This window comes from Ammospiza nelsoni, chromosome 1 (genome assembly GCF_027579445.1).
Source record: "Ammospiza nelsoni isolate bAmmNel1 chromosome 1, bAmmNel1.pri, whole genome shotgun sequence".
Lineage (NCBI taxonomy): Eukaryota > Metazoa > Chordata > Aves > Passeriformes > Passerellidae > Ammospiza > Ammospiza nelsoni.
In genome coordinates this window covers 3,742,002-3,767,054 of record NC_080633.1, presented here as the reverse complement: position 1 = coordinate 3,767,054, position 25,053 = coordinate 3,742,002, and the positions used below count along the sequence as shown (strand labels likewise).

The 25,053-nt window shown below is 45.0% G+C and overlaps 1 protein-coding gene across 3 annotated transcripts in view; it reads left to right on the top strand.

Annotated features, from left to right (window-relative positions):
- The first annotated feature begins 11,843 nt into the window (after positions 1-11,843).
- ADCYAP1R1 (ADCYAP receptor type I) overlaps positions 11,844-25,053 on the top strand; it is a 150,548-nt gene continuing 137,338 nt past the window's right edge. For all 3 annotated transcript variants that reach the window (XM_059475740.1, XM_059475733.1, XM_059475748.1), the window contains exon 1: positions 11,844-12,007. The gene's annotated coding sequence lies outside the window, so the exon portion shown is untranslated. The remainder of the gene's footprint in view (positions 12,008-25,053) is intronic.

The following is a 25,053-nucleotide window of genomic DNA, read 5'->3' as shown; positions in this document are numbered from 1 at the left end:
AGCCATAAAACCCCTTCTAACTAACACACCCTTTGCCTCCTTGGTTATCCAGTAAGACTGGCTCAGCAATTCTTTCCTTCTATATCAAAACTTGCTTCCATCTCTATTCCTTCTTCAGATTCTACATTCAGAAATCTTTCTGCCAAGCACTCATATCTGTGAGGCTTTCTTGTCAAACTTTCATCCTTCCCAACGAGCTGCTGAAAAAGGTGGCTGGAAGATGAGGGAAGGTGTGTGAGTGAGTTGGAGGTGGGAGCTGGAGAGATCAGTGACCTCTTCCTCAAATCTGCTTCATTCCTGTCTTTACCGTGCTTTCATTAAGGAGAAATTGTCTTGGCCAGGACTTGGGCCACAAATCCTCAGAGATCCATCTGCAGCACAAAAACTCTCAGGTGGAATCCCCTTCAATCATCTTCAAGGTTTTAAAGTGAGTACTTTATTGGGTGGCTTTTAAAGGAAGATTTAAAAGATTCTGATGGACATCCACACTCTTTGGATAGATTAATGCGCCTGAAAGGAGACTTCTGCTCATCAGTCACACTCAGATAAATGTGAAGGAATGCCTGAACGCTTGGTGGAAGGATTTTTCAAGGAACCACAAGACAGGAACCACAGACAACTTTCAAACTTCAGAGAACATTTATTTCTTCAAAAATTTCTAGTTTAAGCTTCTTATCTCACTGCAATCAATATCCATATCTCACTACAATCAATATCCATCATTCTAAGAACTGATAAGGAGGACTGCTTAGGCCTGTACTTATTTATGGTTTCTTTTCTTTAGAAACAATCAGAAATTCTTATTAAACACAAAAGCTTTGTGTATATTGAGCTTCTTTATAGTTGTAGGTGGAAATTCAGAGTAATCAATCAATCCTTTTGAAGATCACTCATTATAGATATTTGAAATATCAGAGAAGGCACAGATTAACATTCCTTGTTATTTTAATGGGTTTTTTTCCAATTCTTTCTACAGAGTGTCAAAAAACTTTGGTCGAGAAATAAATCTCTGAAGTAAAACTTTTAGAGAAAAAAAAGGTTTTGAAATTCTGTTCTGAGAAATAAAAAACCAATATGTTGGTAAATTTGGGGCTTTTAAATTAAATATCTATTTGGGAATTTGGAAATATCCCTGATTAAAACCCTGGCTTCTGGTGCTACTTAAGGACAAGCCTCTCACTGGGTAATTTCACCACTCCTCCTGCAACCACCAGCCCCTGACAAACAAAACAAGGCAAGAAAAAGAAGAAGATAATATTCTTCTTTTAACAATATTTCACTGGAAATTTCAATTTTCTCTTTCAAACCTCCTGCTGACCCTCAGGGGGACATAAGTGACATCTCAGAGCTTTTCCCTTAGAGCTTCTCAGCACTTTGTTGTGCTTTCCATTCCTGGCCAGTGCTGCCAACACCCTGTCCATCTTCTCCTCTGTGTCCCTACAGACTGCCCAGAAAAGTGGTAGAGCCATCATTCCTAGAATCGTCCAAAAATCATGTGTACTGTCAATTGAGGACACAGTTCAGAGGAGAACATGGGATTGAGTTGGTTTGATTGGTGATTTCGAAGGTCTTCTCCAACCTCATTGATTCCATGACTTCTAGAAGGCAGAAAGCTTCACTCAGCAATGATTGTTTGTCCTTGGATGGGAATGGTTGGAGAATTGGACTTGCAGGAACAAAGCAGCTGAAGAGAAATCCGTGGGCTGGCTCTCACCTCAGCTGTGGGAGTAGCCGGTGTCTTCCATTTGGAAGCTGAACATCTCTTCAGATACGGCAACAGGAGGCTCACAGGCTCCTCATGACAAACCCCAGAGCCCCAGCTTGGGCTCAAAGTGCAGTTTGAGCAGCAGGCTCCTTCCACACTCCCGTGGAACTGGAAGTTCTCATCGTCAGCTTTATTTTCTGTCAGACACAAAGAGCCTTTTTGTGCTCTTTGAGACTCTGCATGTCTTTTCCTCCTGATAAAGAGGTGCTGTCAGATAACAATGTACAATTCCTTCAGTGAGTGCCAAGTATGTAAACACAGTGTAAACGTTGTTGGTCTCCCTTCCAATTTCAGTTTTATCCAGGTTTTGGAAGGAGAGAAATTCCCAGATGTTTCTGAAATCTCCTGATGGTCTCAGGAGGCCTCAATCCCCATAAACAGAGGACATAGAACACAGAAATTCCTCAAAAATTCATCCATCTAAACATCTAAAGTGTGGTAAGATGAATCTTGGCCACGTAGCAATAGAGAAGTTATAAGCAGAACTGCAAGAATGCTGCAGCTTTTGACTCAGATTGAAATAGAAATTTATGTAATAAATTACATAACACATATTTAAGGGTATATTAATAAAATATATTCCTGTAAATTACATATTTATCTGATAGTCAAGTGAAGTCCTTGGTGAATGGGAAGTCCCTTGGAATGGAAAAATGGGAAACTTGAAAAAATTTTTTAAAAAGGTAGAAAGGAGGGCCCTGGGAACTCCGGATCTGTCAGCCTCACCTCTGTGCCTGGGAAGATCACAGAACAGATCCTCCTGGGAGCTGTGCTGAGGCTCCTGGAGAACAGGGAAGGGATTCAGGACAGCTTTACCAAAAGCACATCCTGCCTGACCAGCCCAGTGTCCTTCCCTGATGGGGTGACTCCATCAGTGGACAAGGGAAGGGCTGCAGACATCATTTATCTGTAATTCTGTAAAGCCTCCGGCACATCTTATCCCCAACACCCTTCTCAGGAAATAGAAAGAGGTGGAATTGATGAGTGGATAAGGAATTGATCACATCCAGAGGGTTGTGGTCAATGGTTCAATGTGGTCAGTTGTTCATGTTCTAATGGACATCACAGGTGTCCCCCAGTGGTTCATTGGGGTCAGCACTAATGAAAATCTTCATTAATGACACAGAGAGTGACACTGAGCACAACCCTGGCTAATTTGCAGCTGGCACCACGCTGAGGCTGCAGTGACCTTCCTGAAGGATGGGGCCATCCAGGGGGTCCTGGACAAGCTCCAGAATCACAGAATGACTGGGTTGGAAGAGACCTTCAAGATCATCGAGTCCAACCCAGCCCCAACAGCTCAACTCAACCCTGGCACCCAGTGCCACATCCAGGCTTTGTTAAACACACCCAGGGATGGGGACTGCACCACCTCCCCGGGCAGCCATTCCAGAACTTTATCACTCTTTCTGTGAAAAACTTTTCCCTGCTATCCAACCTGTATTTCCCTTGGCGCAGCTCGAGGCTGTGTGCTCTGGCTGTGTCAGTGCTGCTGCAGACAGAGCCCAGCCCCAGCTGAGCACAGGCACCTTTCAGGAGCTGCACAGAGTGATGGGGGCAGCCCTGAGTCTCCTTTTCTCCAGGCTGAGCACCCCCAGCTCCCTCAGGGGCTCCTCACAGGGTTTGTGTTCCCAGCCCCTCTCCAGCCTCACTGTCCCCTCTGGATGTGCTCAGTGTCCCCAGGTCCTTCCCAAGCTGAGGGGCCAGAGCTGGGCACAGCACTCGAGGTGTGACCCCAGCAGTGCCCAGGGCAGGGGCACAATGAGCTCCCTGCTCCTGCTGGCCACTCCATCCCTGACCCAGGCCAGGAGCCATTGGCCTGCTTGGCCACCAGGGCACACTGAAGTGACCCATGAGGTCCAACAAGGCCAAGTGTAAGGTCCTGCAGGTGTTGGAGGCAACCCCTGCTATCAACACAGGCTGGCAGGAGAATGGACTGGGAGCAGCCCTGGGGGGAAGACTTGTTGATAAGGTGTGATAACACAAAATGTAAGAATGTCTGCACTGAGTTAGACCAGAAATCAGCAAGTCTAACAAGGTCCTATGGAGAATATGAGCAAGGGGAAAGAGTTTACATAGAACTGTCCTAAATTATCTCCCAGAATCTACTTTAAAGTGTTTCACAAACTTTCTGAGCCAGAAGTGGTCTCATGATGTTTAATTGCCTTTATGGACTTTTTCTCCATGAAGTAGCTTTGAATCCTTGGAAGCTTATAGCATCTGTCAGGTCATGTCACGTTTTTAGTTTAAAACTTTTTTGTTGCTTTGAACCAGCCCTCCCTGATATTTTTTTCTTTTCTGGCATCTTTCCATCCTTGCATTTGGAAGGACAGTGGATGCTTTTTTACTTACTTTTCAACACCATTTTTGTATGTTCATACCATTTTCTCAGTTGTCTCCACTGAGAGTTGAAGGCTCCTAATCCAGAACAATTCCACAGGTGTAATTCCCACAATGACCTTCTGTTGTGCCTTGTTCATCACTACTTTACCTGTTTTCACTGTCTCAGAGGAGCTCACACACATTCCCTTCTGCTGACTCCCTTCAGTGGGGATGTAAGTTCCATTGGAAGGATGATTCACACAATGTAATTTCTTTAAACAGCTGATCATGAATCACAAGGGGTTGTCAAAGGGCATCTGTAGCTTATTTACCTGAGAAGAGGAAAGAACAAATTCTGTCCTTGTGCCAAGCAGAAGCTCCAGAATGAGGAGGGAGGTCAGGTAGGGAAAAGAATCCTGAATTTATTCGTGATTGTACTCTTGACTTCAAAAGCAGTGGTAGACTGGAGCCTTGCACTTGAACTTTTCACTCTTTCAGTAGATTTTGTGGATCTAAAACATTCCTAGAGGAGCTGCAGGAGATGAATGATTGGATACAGGAATCAAGGGGTTTGTTTCAAATAAATTCTTTTTGAGAGTATTGAGTTCAAGAGCCTTCTGTCCAGTGAGCTGGGATGGAATTTCCAGCTGTCAGCTCTCACTGGTGGCTGCTCTGACACCTTCCAGCATCATGAGGTGCACAGCTCATTGGGATAAGCAACTTTATATTTGCTAAAAAGTTGTCTTGGTTTGGAAAGACAGGAGTCTGCTAAGGAAGGCAGGAGCCTCCCCTGAAATGGAGAATGTAAACCCTCCCCATCCCTCCCAAATGCTATAAATTTTAAATTAAGGGGCTCTCAGGCAAAAATATGGGAGCAGAAATAACAGTTCTTTAATAAGGAAGACAATAAAAGGATAAAATAACCAATGCAGTGCACTAGAACAACACTGACAGAGCCAGAACCCAACCTGACACCCTGTGGGTCAGGGTGTTGGCAGCAGTCCCATTGGAATTGTGGCTCAGCCCTCCTGCAGTGTCAGGGGTGGTTCTGCTGGAGCAGGGATCCTGTAGAGAAGGATGGATTCTTCCTCTGAAGATCCAGGGGAAGGAGAGGCAGCTGCTGTTCCTCTGGGGAATCCAGTGGAGAAGCCGTGCTGGTGTCTCAAAAACCTCTGGATTATATCTGGGTAGGAATGCTTGGCTCCTCCCTCTGGGCTCACATCTGCCAATGGGATGCTGTAGTTCTTATCAGCCATGCAGTGACATTCAATAGCTGTTATCAGCAATGTCCCCTCCCCAGGGAGGTGTGAATGTGGTCACTCAAAGAGAGAGATAAGGCAAACTGCCCACTTGACAAAAGACAACTGCCATACAGATGGTAATTGAAAACATCTTACCTTGCAATCTGGAACAAAAGTAAAAGTAGTCACCCAATAGGTGGGGAATAGAATACCTGCTGCTCTTCAGGTTCAGGGTTTGAGTCACTGCCTTTTAGCACAGTGGTGCAGACCTTTGTCTACCCACCAGGAACAGTGGGTAGACAAAGGTCTACCCAGGGACCACAGCAGGTGACGGATTTAGGATGCTGCATCCCCCTGGCTGTGAACACAGTTCTAGGAGCAGAAATGTCTTCAAACAGTGCTGCTTGCTTACATGGCTAAACAGGGAACAAGGGACTGCACTCTCTGCATAATACTCCCAGTAGATCTTGTCCTCAGGAACAAGGAAATGTCTCTTTCTTACTGTTGGGAATCTTCTGCTTGGTGGGAAGTGATGCCAGAGGGTCCCACCTGTCAGGAGGTATTTTTCAACCTCACATTGCACAAGAGAATTTTACTTTCCTCTGGGTGTCCTTTGGATGCCCAGCAGAGCTTGGCCATCCAGCAGAGGATCTGCAGGCCAGTCAGGCCTGGCAGGAGGATCTCAGCGTGGGTGGGAGGCTGGGGCACTGTCTGGGGGCAGTTGTTGTCCAGCAGAGCAGAACAAACCGTGTGGGCAAGCCTCAACATTCCAGGCTTGTCAAACCTGATAGTGAAAGAGGAATTCATCTCTTTAACCCTTAGAGGTCTAGAGTGGAGAGAAGCAGGCACATCTAGGACAAAGCTCCTTGGAGCTGCTTCCAGTATCTCCTTGGGATGGATTATTCCACTGGGATGGATTGTGCCTGAAATTCCAGTGGCTGCACTGATAACACTTGACCTTAACATGAAGGCAGAGGTGCTTGGCCCGCTCAGACCTGGTTGTCCAGATAATTAAATCACACCTCAGCTGTCAAAATGAAAGAGCAAGAACCTCAAATAATAAATAAAATATTTTTAACCCAGTCTCAGCAAATATTCCTGCAACCAGCTTACCTGAGGAGGAGGATGGATGAATGGAGGGATGGATGGATGGATGGATGGATGGATGGATGGATGGATGGATGGATGGATACAAGGATGGATACAAGGATGGATGGATACAAGGATGGATGGATGGAGGATGGATGGATGGATGGATGGATGGATGGATGGATGGATGGATGGATACAAGGATGGATGGATACAAGGATGGATGGATACAAGGATGGATGGATGGAGGATGGATGGATGGATGGATGGATGGATGGATGGATGGATGGATACAAGGATGGATGATGGATGGATGGATGGATGGATGGATGGATGGATGGATGATGGATGGATGGATGGATGGATGGATGGATGGATGGATGATGGATGGATGGATGGAGGGATGGATGGATGGATGGATGATGGATGGATGGATGGATGGATGGATACAAGGATGGATGGATACAAGGATGGATGATGGATGGATGGATGGATGGATGGATGGGTGATGGATGGATGGATGGATGGATGATGGATGGATGGATGGATGGATGGATAGATGGATGGATGATGGATGGATGGATGGATGATGGATGGATGGATGGATGGATGGATGGATGATGGATGGATGGATGGATGGATGGATGGATGGATGGATACAAGGATGGATGGATGATGGATGGATGGATGATGGATGGATGGATGGATGGATGGATGGATGGATGGATGGATAGATGATGGATGGATGTAGAGGTCATCAGTAGGAGCTCACACTTTGCCCTCAGGAAGCCTCCTCCTGCCCCCTTCAGTGCTTCACAGCAGCCAAAAATGGTTATTGTGCTTTACACACACTTAAATAATAAAGACCTATTTAACTGACTGCTCAGGAGGATAACAATAAAACACCACTTGCCTGAGAGTCGCTTAATTGTTTTTCTACTCATAAAAATGGACTTCTTTGGGGAACAAAGTTCTTGGACAGCCTCTCCTCACTACTTCAGTAGGAAACCTGATACTAAAATCAGCTGAGATCATCTGAGGCAGTCCAACTGCTGCTGGATATGGGCCACTGGATGATTCTCTTGGCCCACTGCCCTTCTCCTGGGAAAGATAGGGAGCAGATGTTGGATCAGCACACAATAATTGAACACCTGGGAGTCTTCTTCCCTGCTTAGCAAGCTAAGGCAGCATCTCACTGCGGGGCTTTTGAGGTAGGACTGCCATAAATTCTGGAAGTTTTGAGAGAACACAGAGAGGGCTTTGTTTTTGCTTTCTTGTGGGTTTTTTGGAGCGGGGGAAGAGCTTCCTTAAGTCTGCAGAGTGAACGCAGATGAGTTTTTGTGGTGAGAACAAACATTTTGCTGTGAAGTTTTTCCTGTCCTACATCATCGAATGCCCTCATCATTATAGAGTGCATCCTCAGGAATTGGGCCAAGGACAGTGAGGTGGTGGTGTGGTGGACATTTAGGAGAGCAGAGAAGGTTCCAAAGGACAGGCTGGAGAGGTGGGACTGTACAAACCTCGTGGAGGGCAACAAGGCCAAGTGCAGAGTGCTGCACCTGGGTTGGGGCAATCCCAAGCATAAAAACAAAATCTTGGGCAGGGAATGAATTGAAGGCAGACCTGAGAAGTGGTGAGAGGCTGGACAGGACCCAGCACTGAGCAGTCCCAGCCCAGAAAGTCAATCATGCCCTGGCTGCATCAAAAGAAGGGTGAGCAGCAAGTCGAAGGAGGTGATTCTGCCCCTCCACTCTGCTCTGGAGAATCCACACCCGCAGTGCTGGATCCAGCTCTGGGATCTCCAACATAAGGAGGACATGGACCTGTTGGAGAGAGGTCAAATTTGGAACACAGATTTGATCTAAGGGCTGGAGCCCCTCTGCTCTGGAGCCAGGCTGGGAGAGCTGGGAATGTTCCCCTGGAGAAGAGATGGATCCAGGGAGAGCTCAGAGCCCCTTGCAGGGCCTGAAGGGGCTCCAGGAGAGCTGGAGAGGGACTTAGGAAAACAACTGGAGTGACAGGACAGAAGGAATAGCTTTAAACTGAAAGAGGACAGGGTTAGAGGAGATATTGGGAAGAAATTTTTTACTGTGTTGATGGTGAGGCCCTGGCACAGGTGCCCAGAGCAGCTGAGGCTGCCCCTGAATCCCTGGAAGTGTCCAAGGCCAGGCTGAATGGGGCTTGGAGCAGCCTGGGATAGTGGAAGGTGTCCCTGCCCATGGCAGGAGGTTGGAACTGGATGATTTCTAAACTCGTTTCCAACATAAATTGTTCTGTTATTCCATAATCTTTAATTTATTTTCTTTGTGAGATGTGACTAGAGAAGACAACAGACCTGCAGGAAAATCCACAAAGCAAAGCTTTGGAAGTTTTAAGTTCTAGCTGATTCTTCAGCCTGCTCCATGGTGCTGGAACAAAACCAGAGCCGAGTGCACTCACAGCGTGTCTGTACAAGGTTTTCTCCAGAGGAGGCCTCTGTGGCTGTGCCAAGGCACTGCAGCAGGGCTGGCTGGGCTGCTCTGCTCTGGGGCTGTGCCCCCCAGGCTCCTGCACGTGGGCCCAGAGCCACAGGGACACCGCAGCAACTGGGACAGGGCTTTTCATGCTGGACACGTCATGGATTTAGTTCATTTTATTAAAAAATTGCCTTTCTTTTTTCCTCCTTTGTTTAAAGGAAGTAGGGTGTGTTGGTTTTCTTAGTTTTTACGGAGATGGGGTAACTGAGAGGTTATTTAAAACATTTTATTCTATTATCAGTCTCTATGAATAGTTAGACACAAGAGATGTAAAACTTAACACTATTCTATCAGAAGCTGACTTATTTCTTGGTGTCAATACCTTATAAATGTTTTTCAGCCTCTTAGCTTTTGCTACACAATGCTGCTATTACTTCTAACACCAATTACATATATTTTTCTCCACATAGTTCTGCTACAATGCTTCTTTCACAGTCTAATTCTCTAAAATATCTGGTCTTTTCACAAAGTTGTATTTTGAAACTTGTTGAAACTTATTTCTAGTTCAGTCTCTCTCTCAAAAATGTCATCTCTATTCCATAGTCTTCTTAAGTCAACACACCTTATCCCAGTGTTTACATACAGATGTACAAGGCTGTGTGAACTTTCTGTCAGGTTTTAAAAATTCTTTACAAATACATTTCTCTCAAGGGTGAAGGGAAGGAGGATTTGAAATTACGTTACGTGCTATGGGAAATAGAGGATGGGAGATGCAGAAAATGAAGGGGAAGGGGTAAAAACCTGGAGAAAAGGAGGCTCAGGAGAAACCTTATCATTCTCAACAACTCGCTGAAAGAAAGTTGTAGCCAGGTGGAGATTGGTCTCTGCTCCCTGACAAGCCCCTGGACAGGAGGAAAAGGCCTCAGGATGTGTCAGGGAAGGTTCAGGTTGGACATCAGAAAAAATTTCTGCACTGAAAGGGTGGCCAAGCACTGGAATGGGCTGCCCAGAGAAGTGCTGGACTCTCCTTCCCTGGAGGCGTCCAAGGAATGACTGGAGGTGGCACTCAGTGCTGTTTAGTTGACAAGGGGGTGTTTGGTCAGAAGTTGGCACCAATGATTTTGAGGTCTTTTCCAACTTTAATGATTCTGTGATCCTATGAAAAGATAAGCAGATAAAGGGGCTTCCACAGCAGAAAGGGCCTAGGCACACAGGTGTCATGGAATTTCAGGGTATTTAGAAGAACCTCATTAGCAGGCAGCTGCTCTTCCAGCACATCTCACAGAGTTTGGTTAAGGATGGGGGCATTCAGCACCTCAAATTCTCAACAGGGATCTGTCGGGCCTGAGAGCAGCACAATCAGCGTGGGGCCAAGTGTCTCCATGGGATATCCTGGCAGAGGACTCCTCTGGGCCTGCTGTGGCTGCTCAGGCTCCTTCAGTGCTCATTTTCCAGCTCTGGAGAGCCTCCCCTCGAGCCCTGTGCAGCAGGGAGCAGTGCCTGGATACTGTCGTGCAGGGGACAGGGGCCACCCTGCTCTTCTGCAGGTACTGGACACAGAACCTTGGAATTCACAGAACTCCCAGAATGACCAGGTTGGAAGAGACCTTCAAGATCATGGAATCCAACCCAGCCCCAACAGCTCAACCAAACCCTGGCACCCAGTGCCACATCCAGGCTTTGTTAAACACACCCAGGGATGGGGACTGCACCACCTCCCCGGGCAGCCATTCCAGAACTTTATCACCCTTTCTGTAAAAACCCTTCTCCTGATATCCAACCTGTATTTCTCTTGACTCAGCTTGAGACTGGACACCCCTTCCCCTCTCTCCAACCCTCCCCACAGCTCCTCTCCAGTGATTTTCCAGCACCTGGTGCCACTCCTGCATGGCTGTTCCAGGGGTCCTGTGCACCTATGGCACTGCAGGACAGTGCAGATGCTGCTGTTCTGTGCAGACATTTCCCTCCCTGGGTGTGCATCTCCTGTGGAAGATTGGAAGATGAGAGAATCCTCCCTCCAAGCTCCGAGGGCTCAGCCTGGACACAGGCCACCTTCCCATCTGCACGCATCGTCTGCATAATGGTGTTTCCAGCTGAAATTCCTGCTCTGCTCCCCCTCAGTTCCCCACCCTGACAACTCCAGCTACTTTATCGCTTCGCTTTGCAATCAACCCTGCAGGTCCGGGGGAAATTGGCTCCTTTCATCCTCCCTCGCACAGCCCCCGCTCGCTCCCAGCAGCGATGCCATCCTCCCTCCCATCGCCGTGTGCTGCTGACCCTGTCACGGAAATGAAATAAGAAATAAAAATTTCCGAGACAGCACAAACGGGTAAGGTGACAGGGAGAAGGCAGATTTGGGGTACGTAGGAAAAGGAAAGGAAAAAAAAAAAAAAAAAAAAGGGAGAAAGGGTGTTCGATTCGGGGAAATTTGATTTGAATAAATCCCTCCTCCCGCTCCTCCTCATTGGTTTCTTTTTCTCCTCCATATTAATGAGAGCAGCCAAGGAAAAGCTATTGGTTCCGTATCGCTTTCCCTTTGCTCAGGCACTCGGGGGAGGAGGTGTTTGCATTTCTCCGCAGGACCAGCTCGCTTTGCAGAGCATTGTCTGGGTACGAGAATCACACACAGGCACAGGGGCAGGGGCGAGCGCACCGGAGCATCTCAGCCCGGCACAGCATCCCAGCCAGCCTGAGCACCCCTCTGGTCCCCCGCCCCGAGCACCCTTAAAAAAAAAAGAAAACAAAAAATAGAGGAAAAAAAAAAAGTTTTAAAATATCCCACCTCCCTTCTTGCTTTTATTTTGTTGTTGTTGTTTGAGTTTTGTGGTTTGGTTTGTCAGGAGGTTTGGTTTGTTTTTTTTTGGTTTTTTTTTTTGGTTTTTTTTTTTTTTTTTTTTTTTTTTGTTTTTCTGATTTAGCGATGGCAAATTCCTTCACGGCCAGGAGCTGGCCGCCCATCCCCTGAGCAAAGGCAGCCTGGACATGACCGGCAGGCGAGGGAGGAGGAATTTGGATTCCCTTCGGAGGCCGGGGGGAGCCAGCGCGGGCAGCGGGGCTGGGACCGCTCCCCGCGGCCACTGTCCCCCCGCGGGGATGCGGCATCGCCAGCGCCGGGACCGAGCCCTGCTGCAATGGTGAGTCCTTCCCCAGCTCCTCCCGGGCCATCCCCATCCCCCGAGGATGCCACGGGAACCGCCGGCTTGGCTGGCATTGATCGCTGATTTACCGGCTCGTCCCCAGCTCCTGGGGACACTTCTTCTTCATGCGGGCTCGGAGGATGCGTCCTCCAGATTTGGTTCTCTGCAAACAAATCAATCTCGCTTTGCTGGCGGTGACAGGTTGAGGCGCTCGGTATGGGAATCACGTCTGGTTTTTAACACAATATGGCTGGTAAATAAAACCTGATTGCTAAGAGCCCCGCCGCTGCTGTCGGCGTTTCCCGATGCAGCTCTCTGCATCCTCATCCTCACCTGCCGCAGAAACTCTGATTCAGCCTCCGAGCGGTGCAGCAGGACTTGCTTGGTTTTACTGTGGGGTAGGAGGGAGAAACTGCGGGTTCGTGTGCCTTTGACCTCTGGGCACTTCTCCTTATCGGTGTTTGAGCAGCTGGCTCTAATAATACCATCTTCATGCCGAGCACATCTCCGGTCAGGGGGATGGCACGCAGGACAGGCTCCTTCCCTCCCACTGTGCTCTGAATTTAGGATGGGAAGCGTCAGGTATGTGTTGGAATCTGAGGAGTTCGCGGCCAGAATGTGGTAATGAAGCTTGCTGTGCAGAACTGGGGGAAAAAAGGGAGATTTGATTAGTGGCACGCCGGTGTTTATGGCTACATGATCATCCCACTTACACGGCAGCAGATCTGGAAGAACTCCCTGGAAGTCAGTGGATTTCTTCTGCATCTGATCTGCAGGTAAACAGAATCTGGCCTTTAGCTTGAAGGATGTCTTAGAGGTAGTTGTAATAAGGAGAAAATTTTAACTAAAGTGAATAAGGGCAGCAAAGTGATGTGATTCTTTCTCAGGGAATTATCAATTACCATCCGTCTGGTGCATGTTAATTACAGTGTGTGTGGTAGACTGGTACAGCAATATGTAACTGAAGCAGCATGTTGGATTTTTCTATTTCATCTGTTGGAGTAAAGAAAAACAACAAATGGGTTTGCACTTGCTGTTATTTGGGTACACAGCCCCCTCACTGCTCTGCCCAGCCTATGCAGCACTGGTCAGGTACAGCAGGGAAATGTTTCCATGGATAATCCAGGGGAATGTTTGATTGCTGGAGGTTAATGATAGCACAGAGGCAAACTCCTGAAAGTGCTCCTGGTGTAGCTGCAGAGAAAGAACCTGTTATACAAGCATCTCTCTTTGGCTGATGCCAGACAGCCTGGAGCTGGCTTGGAGGAAGTTGTCCTGTAGGATGGGTAAGGCAATATTGGAATTTGGTGAATAATTAAGGAATGCTGGTCAGGGCAATAAGGGGAGTTGGATTAGAGTTGATGGATCAGAGCTGATGTGTCTGCTTGTGTGTGGGTTGTGGTCTCCCACTTTTATTCCCACCTGTTTCCATGTGCTGTGGGCCAGGGTTGCTGCTTTGCTGTCATTCAGGACAGCTCCAATTGATCTCATTTTGTCCCGGGCATTTATCTCAAGATTTCCGCTGTTTTGTTCTCTCCAACCAAAGACGCGTGAATGGCCGGGAGGATAACCACAGCCTTCAAGGTCAGGAGGAGGGGGCTTTTTGTGGGATAAACACACTTACTTCTCTTTAAAACAGGCTTTGTGCTCCCTCCTTGGCTTTAGATTTCCATCATCAGTGGGCATCCCTGCAGGAAATTGGAGGCCCTTTGCTCACTGTGGGTTTAGGAATTCTGCTGCTGGGGCTCTTTCCTTGCTGTGGCTTTAGGAATTCTGCTGCTGAGCCTCCTTCCTCACTATGGGTTGAGGAATTCTGCTGCTGGGGCTCCTTCCTCACTGTGGCTTTAGGAATTCTGCTGTTGAGCCTCCTTCCTCATTGTGGGTTTAGGAATCCTGCTGTTGGGGCTCTTCCCTCATTATGGGTTTAGGAATTCTGCTGCTGGGGCTCTTTCCTCACTGAGGCTTTAGGAATTCTGCTGCTGGGGGTCTTTCCTCACTGAGGCTTTAGGAATTCTGCTGCTGGCACGGTGGTGCCCCAGCCCCACAGAGCTGCCCAGAGCTGCTGCTGCTGTTTGTGAGGATCACAAAACAGGGAGGCAGGAGCTCTGTTGTGGGATGCTACCAAGGAAAGAGAAAACCTGAGATTTCTGAGCTGGTGGGCTGCGCTGCTGAGCACATTCAGACCTTTGTTCATCACATCTCTCCTCGTTTGGCTGACTGAGACAGCATCCTGGAGATATTTTTTTCCTGGGGTTGAGTTCCATATGTGCCTGTGCCTTTGCTAAGTTGAGCCCCGTGTCCCCGAGCTGATTCATTCCAATGTAGCAGATTTTGTTTGCCTTTCCTTCCTTCTGAGCACACTTAGTACAAACAGTCTAATTCCTAAATTAGCTCAGATTATCTTTTAATGAAAGCAGAGTATCTGAGTTAAGAAGAGCTGAGAAAAAAGTGAACTCAGGGCAGAATCATGCTGCAGCTCATGCCTGGTGGGGAAACCTGCAGAAATATCAGGTCTTGCAGTTGGTCCTGATTTTAACAGATAAATTGCTTATTTGCCACTGCTCCCAGGAGAGGAAAACTGATCTGAGGATGTGGAAGGCAGCGGAGATGCTCAATTTTATTTCTCCCCTTTCCTTGGCCCAAAGAGTGCAGCCACAATCTTTAAGTCAAGGAGGGGAATTTGTTTGTTGGCTTGTGTTTCCTTGTTTCCATTTCCTCTGCTCCTGTCACGTCCAGCCAATCCCATACCATCTGTGCTCCAGCACACACACTGCAGTCAACAGGATTTTGGAGTGAATTTTCCACATCAGGACAGAAGTGGAACAGCTCTGCTGAAAGGGATGTAAATGCAGCAGTGAGAAACTCTTTCTCTCTTTAATTTTTTTGCTATCCACAACTTGAAAGTCATCTTTGCTGGCAGTGTCTGGTCAGGGTGAGCTGTGGCACCACTGAGAGAGGCTGCTCAGAGCATCCCTGAGGAGACTTTCCCAGCTCCCTCGGTGCTGAACTTGTTCTGATCTTAGGGAATGCTTTGCATACAGAAAGGTGTTTGGTACTTTTCCACAGCACTAACAAGTTCTAGAATCCCTGTGTCTGTCGTGGCTGCTGAAGCGCTGTTTGGATTGTAATGGAGTGGGCACAAATATATGGGGAGAAAAGGCAGATTTATTTTTATTTTTTCAGAAGCTTCGTGGCAGAATGTCCACCCTTCACCCCATTGCTTTGCTGGTATTTTATCCTCTGACCACCTTTTCCTCTCCCAATTTATTATCTGTCTCCTTAGGCTCGCACTTTTAGCTGCACAAGGCAAACTAGGAGTGAGTATAAAACTCCTGGGTTGTTCAAGCCTTGTTTATGTAACTCACTGCAGATCAGTGATTTTGTCCCCCTGCGAGCTCATCTCCAGAGTGGCCAGATTGATAATTTCAGGGCTAAACTTCTCAGGACAAGCTAAACCATTCCATCTCCCAAAAAAAAGGCAGAAGCATCACCACACAGAGGATTTAACGCCAGTGTGGCTGCTGTGCTGAGGAATATTTCCTCAGAAGGGTCCTGCAGAAATAAGCAGCTGCAGGGACTCTTGTTTACTGCTCTTTTGTTAAATACAAATTATTGTTAAATAAAAATTTGTTAAATACAAATAATTTGTTAAATACAAAATTATTTGTTAAATACAAATACTTCAGTTTATCTGGAGAGACCCTGAAATTCTCATCCCTGCTCATTCAGGTGTCATATCTTACTCCTTGATAGAGAGCTACAATCTGAAACTACTTTGATCTATTTGACTGCCATAGGATTTTTTATAAAAATAGTTTTTAAAGGTGGAAAAACCTCTGCTTAATGCCATTGTTGAAAAAACTCAAACTAAAACAAGCACAAAAAAACCCCCAAACTAAAACAAGGACAAAATACCCAAACAAATAACTCAATAATTTTAGATTTTGTTAATGTAATTCATAATTCACTCTAAAACTGAGAGAAAAGGGGACAAGTATGTATATGGTCAAATTCTTCTTAATAATAATTACGGCAATAGCAATAATAATAATTTATTTTGTAACACATTGGGAGTACTGCTGTCTAAGAGCTCCTTCCTGAACACACATTAAACATCTGCCAGGTCTGTTTTCAGGTTTGTCCATTCAGTTGGAGGCATTTCACAACAAATGTGCCTCAATCACAGTGGCTTTTGCACCCCATTAGAGATGCTTGGGTCAGGATTGCTCGGGAACTGCAAATGGAAGGATAATTATGGTCTGTTATCTATGATTTGTTGCTTTGCTAAATGGAGCTGAGGGTTAGGGCAGGAAAAGATGTTTTAATCTGTGTGGTGGGTTAATAGCCCGGATTTTTTAAAATTTGTTAGTTTGTTGCTCAGAATTAGGCAAATTTTGCTACTTTCTGTCCCTGCAAAGGACAAAAGGGACTGTCCAGTTTGATTCTGTGAGGATTCTTAAGGGGAAAAAAAATTGTTAAAAATGAAGGGAAAAAAAATAAATGGGAATGTGACTGAATTAGGTTTTTGGTTTCTGGGCAGCAGATTCATCATTCGGTCCATCTCTGAGGGCTGGAGGATGTACAAATTCACTCATTCTCAAGAGGAAACTTGTCCCCAAAGGATCCCCTGGCAAAACTATTGCTCATTTTATGTGGAAGGAAGGATTTCTCACTCGGAAGTGTCTGGCTGCCTGGAGGATGCTCATCTGCTCTCTGAAAGCATCTGGAAACGAAATTCTCACATCCAAGCCAATCCCCCTAATTCACTGTGCTGGGAATGAGCAGAGTGGCTCATGCCATCCTGGAGGGGGTCAGATGAATCAGCCCGTGGAGGTTCTTGCAGCAGCTGACTCAGACACACATCCTCAATCAGGCAGATGGAGCCTTCCATGGCATCTCAGAGGCATCCCCAGCAGTGAAATGCCTTTTTCCCCATTTTCCTTTGGAAGGGAAGGCTGCTGATGTTTTGCTAGCCTCACAAATTTTGATAGCTGGTAAGTTTTATAAAAAGCCCAAGTTTTGTGGAAAGCCCAGGACTGCTGTGGTGGACCTCACATCTTCCCTTTATTCCATGAAGGGCAGACACAGCTGCTGCAGAATTAATGCCACATGTCCCAGACAATATCCTACCTAGATTATTTTTTAATTATTCATTGATTTTTGAGATCTGATAAGCTTCCTTGGTGTATCAGCACTTTCTTCCTTTGTCCAGTGTGACAGTGGTCACAGGGGCTCTTGGATGAGGGAAGAGATGAGAATGTTGACTCCATGTTTCAGAAGGCTGATTTATTATTTTATTATATATATTACATTATAACTATACTAAAAGAAATAGAAGGAAAGGTTTCATCTCAGAAGGCTAGCTAAGAACAGAATAAAAAAGAAAAGAATGATAACAAAGGTTTGTGGCTCAGCTCTCTGTCTGAGCCAGCTGACTGTGATTGGCCATTAATTAGAAACATCCACATGAGACCAATCCCAGATGCACCTGTTGCATTCCGCAGCAGCAGATAATCAATGTTTACATTTTGTTCCTGAGGCCTCTCAGCCTCTCAGGAATAAAAAATCCTAAGAAAGGATTTTCATAAAAAGATGCCTGCGACGCTCCAGTTACTCAGAGGGATTTGCCAGCAGAAGCTGGGATGTGATTTTGTGGATACACCAGCACAGGGACACATCTAGGACAGTGCCATGATTTTCTGCAGGCACACACAAGCTGGCTCTGCCTGTTCCCTGGGCCAGGCAGGGGCTGTGAAAGCTCCAGATTCATCTGCTCTGCCCTGCATGGGAATGGCTGCCCTGGGAGCTGCACGGAGCTGGGGATGAATGCTGACCAGACCTCATTAGCTCAGGGCTGGCACCTTGTGAAATACATTTTGACCAGCTTGGAGCCCTTGTGCTCAGAACTAGGTGACCTAAAAGGCATCTTTTTGCCATGTATCAATAGCTCAGTGCTTTTTTATTCTAATGCTTTCACCCTCTGTCCTATGCTAACAAAGTCTGCTGATAAATAGATTTAACTAACATCCTCCTCCTTCGCTATTGCCTTTAAAATTATTTACTGAAAACTAAATAATGCAAAATATAAAAACATGAACATCTCAGAACACATTGATACATAAACTGGAGTTAAAGTTGTAGCAGTAAGGGATACATTTCTCCACAGCAGAAATAAATTATATATGTTTGGAAAGGGAGTTTAAAATAGCTAAGATATCTTTAACTCTGAATTCCTTTTCCTGGAATGGAAAGACTTTATTAAATCACAGCATTTCTGTTTCTGCTCTTACTGTCACATTTTTGAAGGAGGTTTAGAGAAGGTTCTCTTTATTTCTAGCAAAAACAAAGTGACACAGTCATGGTCAAAAGTAAAAAACATTTCCTTTTAAAACAAAATATTTGTAACAATGACATTTCACATGCAACTGCATTCTTAAGTTGATGCAATTAGTACCAAAAGCCAAATATGAGCTTGGGCTTAATTTGCATCTAAGATTTTGGACACACAACAGAACTTTCTCTTGGCCTAGAAACAAATTCTATAAAGAAGCCGGCACAAGTGCATTATTTAAAGCCCCAAGTTAAAGTTAGTGAAGTTACTCATTTCCTGTGTTTTAGAGAGCTGGATCTTTGGATTCCTTCCAGGAGTTTTGTGCTCTAGCTTAAAATGCAGAGGAGATGAGAGAGCATCCGAAATACCGCAGAGGCTTGAGCTCTTCATGACTAAGGCTGGGAATGTGTCACAGCTGTCACTGAAGCCTTGGATGGCACAAGCCACACTCATTCATTGGGGATTCGTGGCTTTTGACAGCTTGGATGGGGTTTTTGTGCTGCTGAATGGGTTTGGGAGCTGAGATGATTACGTACAGTGGGCGAACAGCTGGAATGAGCTTCATTAGAGAATAGCTCTTGGTGGCTGCAGGGAGGGAGCGGAGTGGAAAGCCAATATTTGCCATGTGGAAGTTGTTCCTCTGCACCATCCAAGCCTCTGGATGCTGCTCTGTGTTCTCCAGCTCTTTGTTCTCCGGCCTGTTGCTTGTTCCGCAGCTGGATGTAGCAATGATTGTCATGGAAAAGAGATTTCACAGGCTACCAAAGCCTGAATTTCATTCAGAAGAGGAGAAGGAAAACACACCACAGCCTTTTTGGTGCCTCCAGCAAGCGTATCCCTGGCAGATTTTCACCTCTAGCACTCAGCTCATTTCCTTTTCTCTCTATGGAACTTGCAGGTCCCTTTTGCTAAGATAATTTTTATGATGCTGGCCCCAAATGGGATCCAGCTCTCAGACAAGACGAGTGTGGGTTTTGAATTGTCTGCTGTATCTGAGTGCAGAAACTCCTGTTAAAATAAAAGGAGATTTAGGATATGATTCAGCCACTTAAACAGAGGTGCTAAGTGCCATTTGAGATCCCCTGGGGTATCTTAACATCCATCAGGGATTTGTCAGCGTGGTGTTTATCTACAGCACATCATTTCCCCTCTTCCTGAGGGCAGGTTAAATACCCTGGGGTGCTGCTGCACCAAACACCAGCGTTTCAGCTACTGATTCTGGCCTCTGGCCAGTGCCCAGTCAATGTGGATAAATACAATTATCTACTACAGACTGAGCTCTGGAGCTCTCTCGCCCCAAAAGTCTTCCATAAACGCCACTGAGATGGTTTCGTTTGCTGTCTGAGACCTCTCCTGGCTTTCTGATCCCTCCTCCTGGTGGTGTAGAGTGGGACTGATCAAATCTTGGCCTCAGTGCTCTCTCTCACCAAACACACTAAGAATTGGTTGATTGTCATATACTCATGCAGGGCTTGAAAATACCATTTTGAATTTCTGTATTGAATCACAGGTAAGGGCCACGAAGAAAAAAAAAAAAAGCCACAAAAAAAATAAAAAACACCAAAAGCCAAAAAGCACACAAAACCAAATAAAAAAACTACACAAAAACAACCAAACAAAAAAAAACTCCAAAAAAACCCAACAAAAAACCCCCAAAAACCCAAAAAAAAAACCCAACCAAAAAAAAAACCCACAAAAAAAAAAAAAAAGCAAAAAACAACCCCTCAAAAAATTCTACATTTTAGGTGTATCTATTAGCTCCAAATCATTCCTGGAATAATTTTTTCCATGAAACAGCCTCGAGACTGCATTTGACTTTCTCCAGATTCAGCTACCACTGACAGCTCCTGGCTTTTGTTGTCCAGGTTGCTTTCTCCTGTTAGGGTGAGAAAGAATTTCTGGATTCTTTGGATGTTTGTGATTCACCAGCTCCACTCTGGAGTTTTTCCTTGCAGCTCCCTTTCCCAGCTTCCTTGAGGTTCCATTGCACGTAGTTTTGCATTTTTAATGTGAAAAAGCCTTTCTGTGCAGGTTCCAAAGTGTTGCTGGTTTTACTACCAGGTTGTTTCAGTTTCCCCAGACTCTCCTGTTTGGAATGAGCAATGTCAGCCTCACACTTCCTCTGGGGAAGGTTTGTGTGGCTTTTGTCTGCTTTCGTTTTTCTGGCACGTTCTCTGTCTCCAGAAAACACAGAGGTGGGTCCAAGGTGATTAAAGCAAAACGTGGCCTATTTAGAGCAAAACTCTTCAAAGCACCAGGCTTTAATATTCTCCTGAGAGACTCAGCATCTTCCAGGTCCTCTGGGGAGCTTTATGTGCATCAATTTGGAGAACTTCTCATGGTACTTTCCCTGAAAGAAAAATGATTTTTTATCTTTCCAGGATCCATCTGGAAAAGTAAGTCTCATATCTTTATAGCAGAAATAAAAATGCCTTCTCCAAACTAAAAGTCTCCCTTCTGACATAATATTATGTCAAATTATTAATATTTTTTCTCCTGATGGATCATTACATCGACCTCTTGCTTTCCTTCCCATTGTCCCTACTGAATTAGAACAAGGACATAATTTAGTTACTCTGTTATTTCCAAAAAGCTTCTGAGGCAGACCTCAATAAATAGATTATGCATATTTTCATGTACTCTGTATTATGCAGTACCATGGGTGTGACCCTTTGCCAAATCCATTCACAGCCAGAAGAAATTTAGTGAGTAAAATGTAATGAAAAATATGGATATGAAACCAGCAGCATGATATCTCAGACACTTAGATCAGATAATTTGGAACTCACATTTATTTTCTAAAAGGGTGAGAAGGAAGTTCACCTGAACATTAACATGCAGTTCATTTCTTCACTGACTGCAGAAACTCTAACCTGATATTCTGCTTAATGAACTGACAGACTGTTCCATAATGAATGTCATTCACTGAAATGTTGACGTTTAAAAATGCTTTCGTTTAAACCAGGGGTTGCCTGAATTTTCTGGCAATCATATATAATTTTATGTAATTCCTTTTTGCTTCTTTTATAACTACTTGCTGTAAAATGCAACCTTTTTATGTGTGCAGTTCTGGGTGGAACTAAATGGTGTTTATTAAATGTTGTCTTTACAACAATGGAACCTGTGGAATACAGATTTAAATGATTTTGATCCTAAATCAGGGTTCTAAAATAATTCATTGGATTGGGCATCCTTTTTACCTCCATTTACTGTGGGGGAATACTGGGCAGTGAGTGCTGTCGAAGAGCAAGATAAGCCAGATAGGGTGATCTGAAAAAAGAAAAGTTAAAAGAAAAGTTAAAAGAAAAATTAAAAGATCTCCCCATTCCATGTAGATTGGCCAGACTGGAAGGATAATGCAGGAGTGTCTGAGTGCATGGCCAGGATAATCCATATCACTCTCTTTAGCAGCATGTTCAAACTGGCATTTTATAAATCAGCTCCGAGAGCTTTAACCCAAAATATTACAGCTTCTGATTCACGGGCTGGTTTCAACATGCCAAATTTTTCTGTACTCGTGCCACATCCTTGCCATTTCCAAAATGCATCCCTGGAATGTGCTACTGCTTCTGTGTGACTGAAAAATCACCACCTCTGGTGCCTCTGTGTTTGCATTTAGCCTGCAACGGCAGAAGATCAGACCACAAAGCAAGACCTGTATTTATCATTTTAGTGCATTTTTATCAGGAATGGCAAAGATAAAGAGGACAGACTTGAGGGAGGCTGAGCTCACCTTGTTCTTTCACATCTCTGCAACTGCATTCAATGTGGAATCAGAGAATCAATCATAGAATCAGAGGTTCATGGAATGGTTTGGGCTGGAAGGGAGCTCAAAGCCCATCCAATTTCACCCCTGCCATGGCAGGGACACCTTCCACTGTCCCAGGTTGCTCCAAGCTCCATCCAACCTGGCCTTGGACACTTCCAGAGAAAGGGAATCCACAACTTCTCTGGGCAGCCTGTTCCAGTGCCCCACCATCCTCTGAGCAAACAAGGCAATTCATCTCCAAGGATTTCTTAACTTAAAGAAAGTAATAATTTCTATCTTTCCTCAAAATACATCTCAGGACTTTGCTTCCTTTGCTGCTGGAGGACCAAATACCAGGGTGCTGTCCTAACATCCTCCCGCCTTTTTTTTCAGCCCTTCTAAACATTGTATTAATCTTTGAGGTAATTTTTTTCTCCTCTAAGTTGAAGAAGGCTAAGAAAATCACTGATGAAAGGGAACATGAAGAAAGAAAAAGTACTAATGTGCTCTAAATTGCACAGGTGGTATTGACACTATCTAAAGCTGGACTTAGCCTTCAACAAAGTTCTCATCTCTAAGAAAGACATAAACTCCTCCACTCTCAGTGAAAGGAACCCCAGTGATTTGCCAGTCCATTTAATAATGAAATGTGCAAAAGAATAAAACCATGCACATTCCTCCCAGTGCCTTCCACTCCCCTCTGTGCTATCATCATCCTCTACCCTTTTTTTGCTGTTTCCCCTCTTTTGTCCAGCTGGGATTCAGGCTGTTCTTACCATGACTTCAGCCAGCATCGCCATGACCTCCATGGCTGGAAGCTCTGTGTTTTCAAACCTGGTTTTATAAAATCTTCTATAGGATCCCACACTCTATTCCTTATTCCCTCTCTCAGCAGACTGCTGCCTGCAGTGACCCATGGATTACAACACAGAGCAGGAGGGGCACAGTGTGACCCACACCTTTCTCCATCTGCTGGTTTGAGTTTTTCCCTCTGAGTTTCCTGTGAGCAGCTCTGGAAGAGCTCCTTCCTACTCGATGTTGTGCAGTGAGCTCAAGGAAGGAACCCATGTTATTAATGTCAGCAGTGCTGAAATCTTTGTCAGGTATATTCGTCCTGCTTGTTGCAACTTGGCCTTTCAACAATACCATGGGAGGAGACATGACCCCAAGTTCTTAATATGCCTCTTAGCAAATATTCTACTGACGTTCTTTAATTTTTTTTAAATAAATCATTTAAAGGAATCAGTCAAAGTAGTGAAACTTGTTTATTTGGGGATTTATTCAACGTGCTGCTACAGTAGCAATGAAATTCCGTTGCAAAATCACAACGCCCTGTGTGAGACACCTGGAGAGGTACACTTGGAGTAAATTTCTACAATATATCATTGTCATGGAATAATAAAATTATTTGGGTTGGAAGAAACCTCGAAGATTATCCAGTTCTACCCCCTTCCATAGGCAGGGACAAATTCCACTATCCCAGGTTGCTCCAAGCCCCATCCAACCTGGCCTTGGACACTTCCAGGGATGGGACATCCACAACTTCTTTGAGAAACCTGTTCCAGGACCTCACCACCCTGAAGGGAACAATACCTTCCTGATATCCACTCCAAACCTGCTTTCATTCCATTTAAAATCATTGCCCCTTGTCCTAGCACTGTGGGCCCTTTGTAAATCGACTGTCTCCATCACATCTACATAAATATAAATTTCTACACTGTATCTACAAAGCATAAAAATATAAAGTTCAAATATTTTTTTTTTTTGTGAAGCAAAAGTTTTAAATAAATCAGATGTCTTGTGTTGCATAATAGCTTTACTCCCCTTCCCCTCACCACTGTCCATTGCAGGAGTCTGGTATGACTTGGTTATCTATAAACATCCACAAAGTACACATCTGAAACTACTGCAGGAAAATCCACTTTGATTTGTAAAACACTCTCTTAACTCCCCTTATGGATCTACAAAACAGAGGCTTTCCATGTCAAGGATGGGACATAGGGTTAATAGATTTGAAGCAAAAAAAAAAAAGAGATCAAAATATTTCCTGCAGGAGTTTATAGAATTTAAAAGCGAATACTTACTCTTCTCCCAAAAGATTTCTTAAAAGTGTCACTGTCATTATCCTAAATTGGTAGTTAAGGAATTATCTGAGGAAAACTCACGTCAGAGAGTTCTTGTGTGCTCAGACAGGCACAGACTCGTCGCCAAACATTTTTCTATTGCTTGGGTTTTGCATTTGTGCCTTTTTTATCTCCACGCTGCACAGTGACAGAAATTTCTGTTGTCTTCTCGAGATGAAATGAATCTCCCTAGATGAGGGAAAACTGTTTTCATTAAGATCTCTTCAGCAGAGGTGCTTTTGCTTGACAGCCCTGGCATGAATACCAATGAGACTGGAAATGGTGAGGAAGGCAGATAACCATTTACAGGGCTCTGAAGGGAAGGGAACAGCAAGAATCTGCAGTAGCCTGGGAGAATCTGATCTCCAAACTCTCTATGCAGCATCTAAATAAGGGATTTAGTGAAGGCATGAAGGTATTTAAATGAAGGCAATTAGGAGTTGCAAACTTCATGGCCCAGAGGGTGTTTTCACAGGCACTCGGGATGAGGCTGTTCTGGTTGGTGGTGAAGCAGTTTGGCAGAGTGAACAAGAATGATGGAAAAGGCATTACTTGACCTCAAGGCCAAGAAAGGTTCCAAACCCTGATGCATTTCACATTGTAGTTACAATATTAAAGCCACTTTCTTGCCTCTGCTATGAAACCACCACTGGTGGTTGTTGGCTCCTCCTTGAGCTCCCTCCTGTTCACAAAGAGGTAGCTGAGAAATCACTTCTGTCCAAAGGTGGGTGATGAGTTTAACATAAAAGCAAAGGCTCCTTGCTGGCTGCACAGAGAGATTTTTACCCTGGTAGGGCATTGCTCTGTGGTTATTGATTTGCTGCCATTGGCAGATGGATTC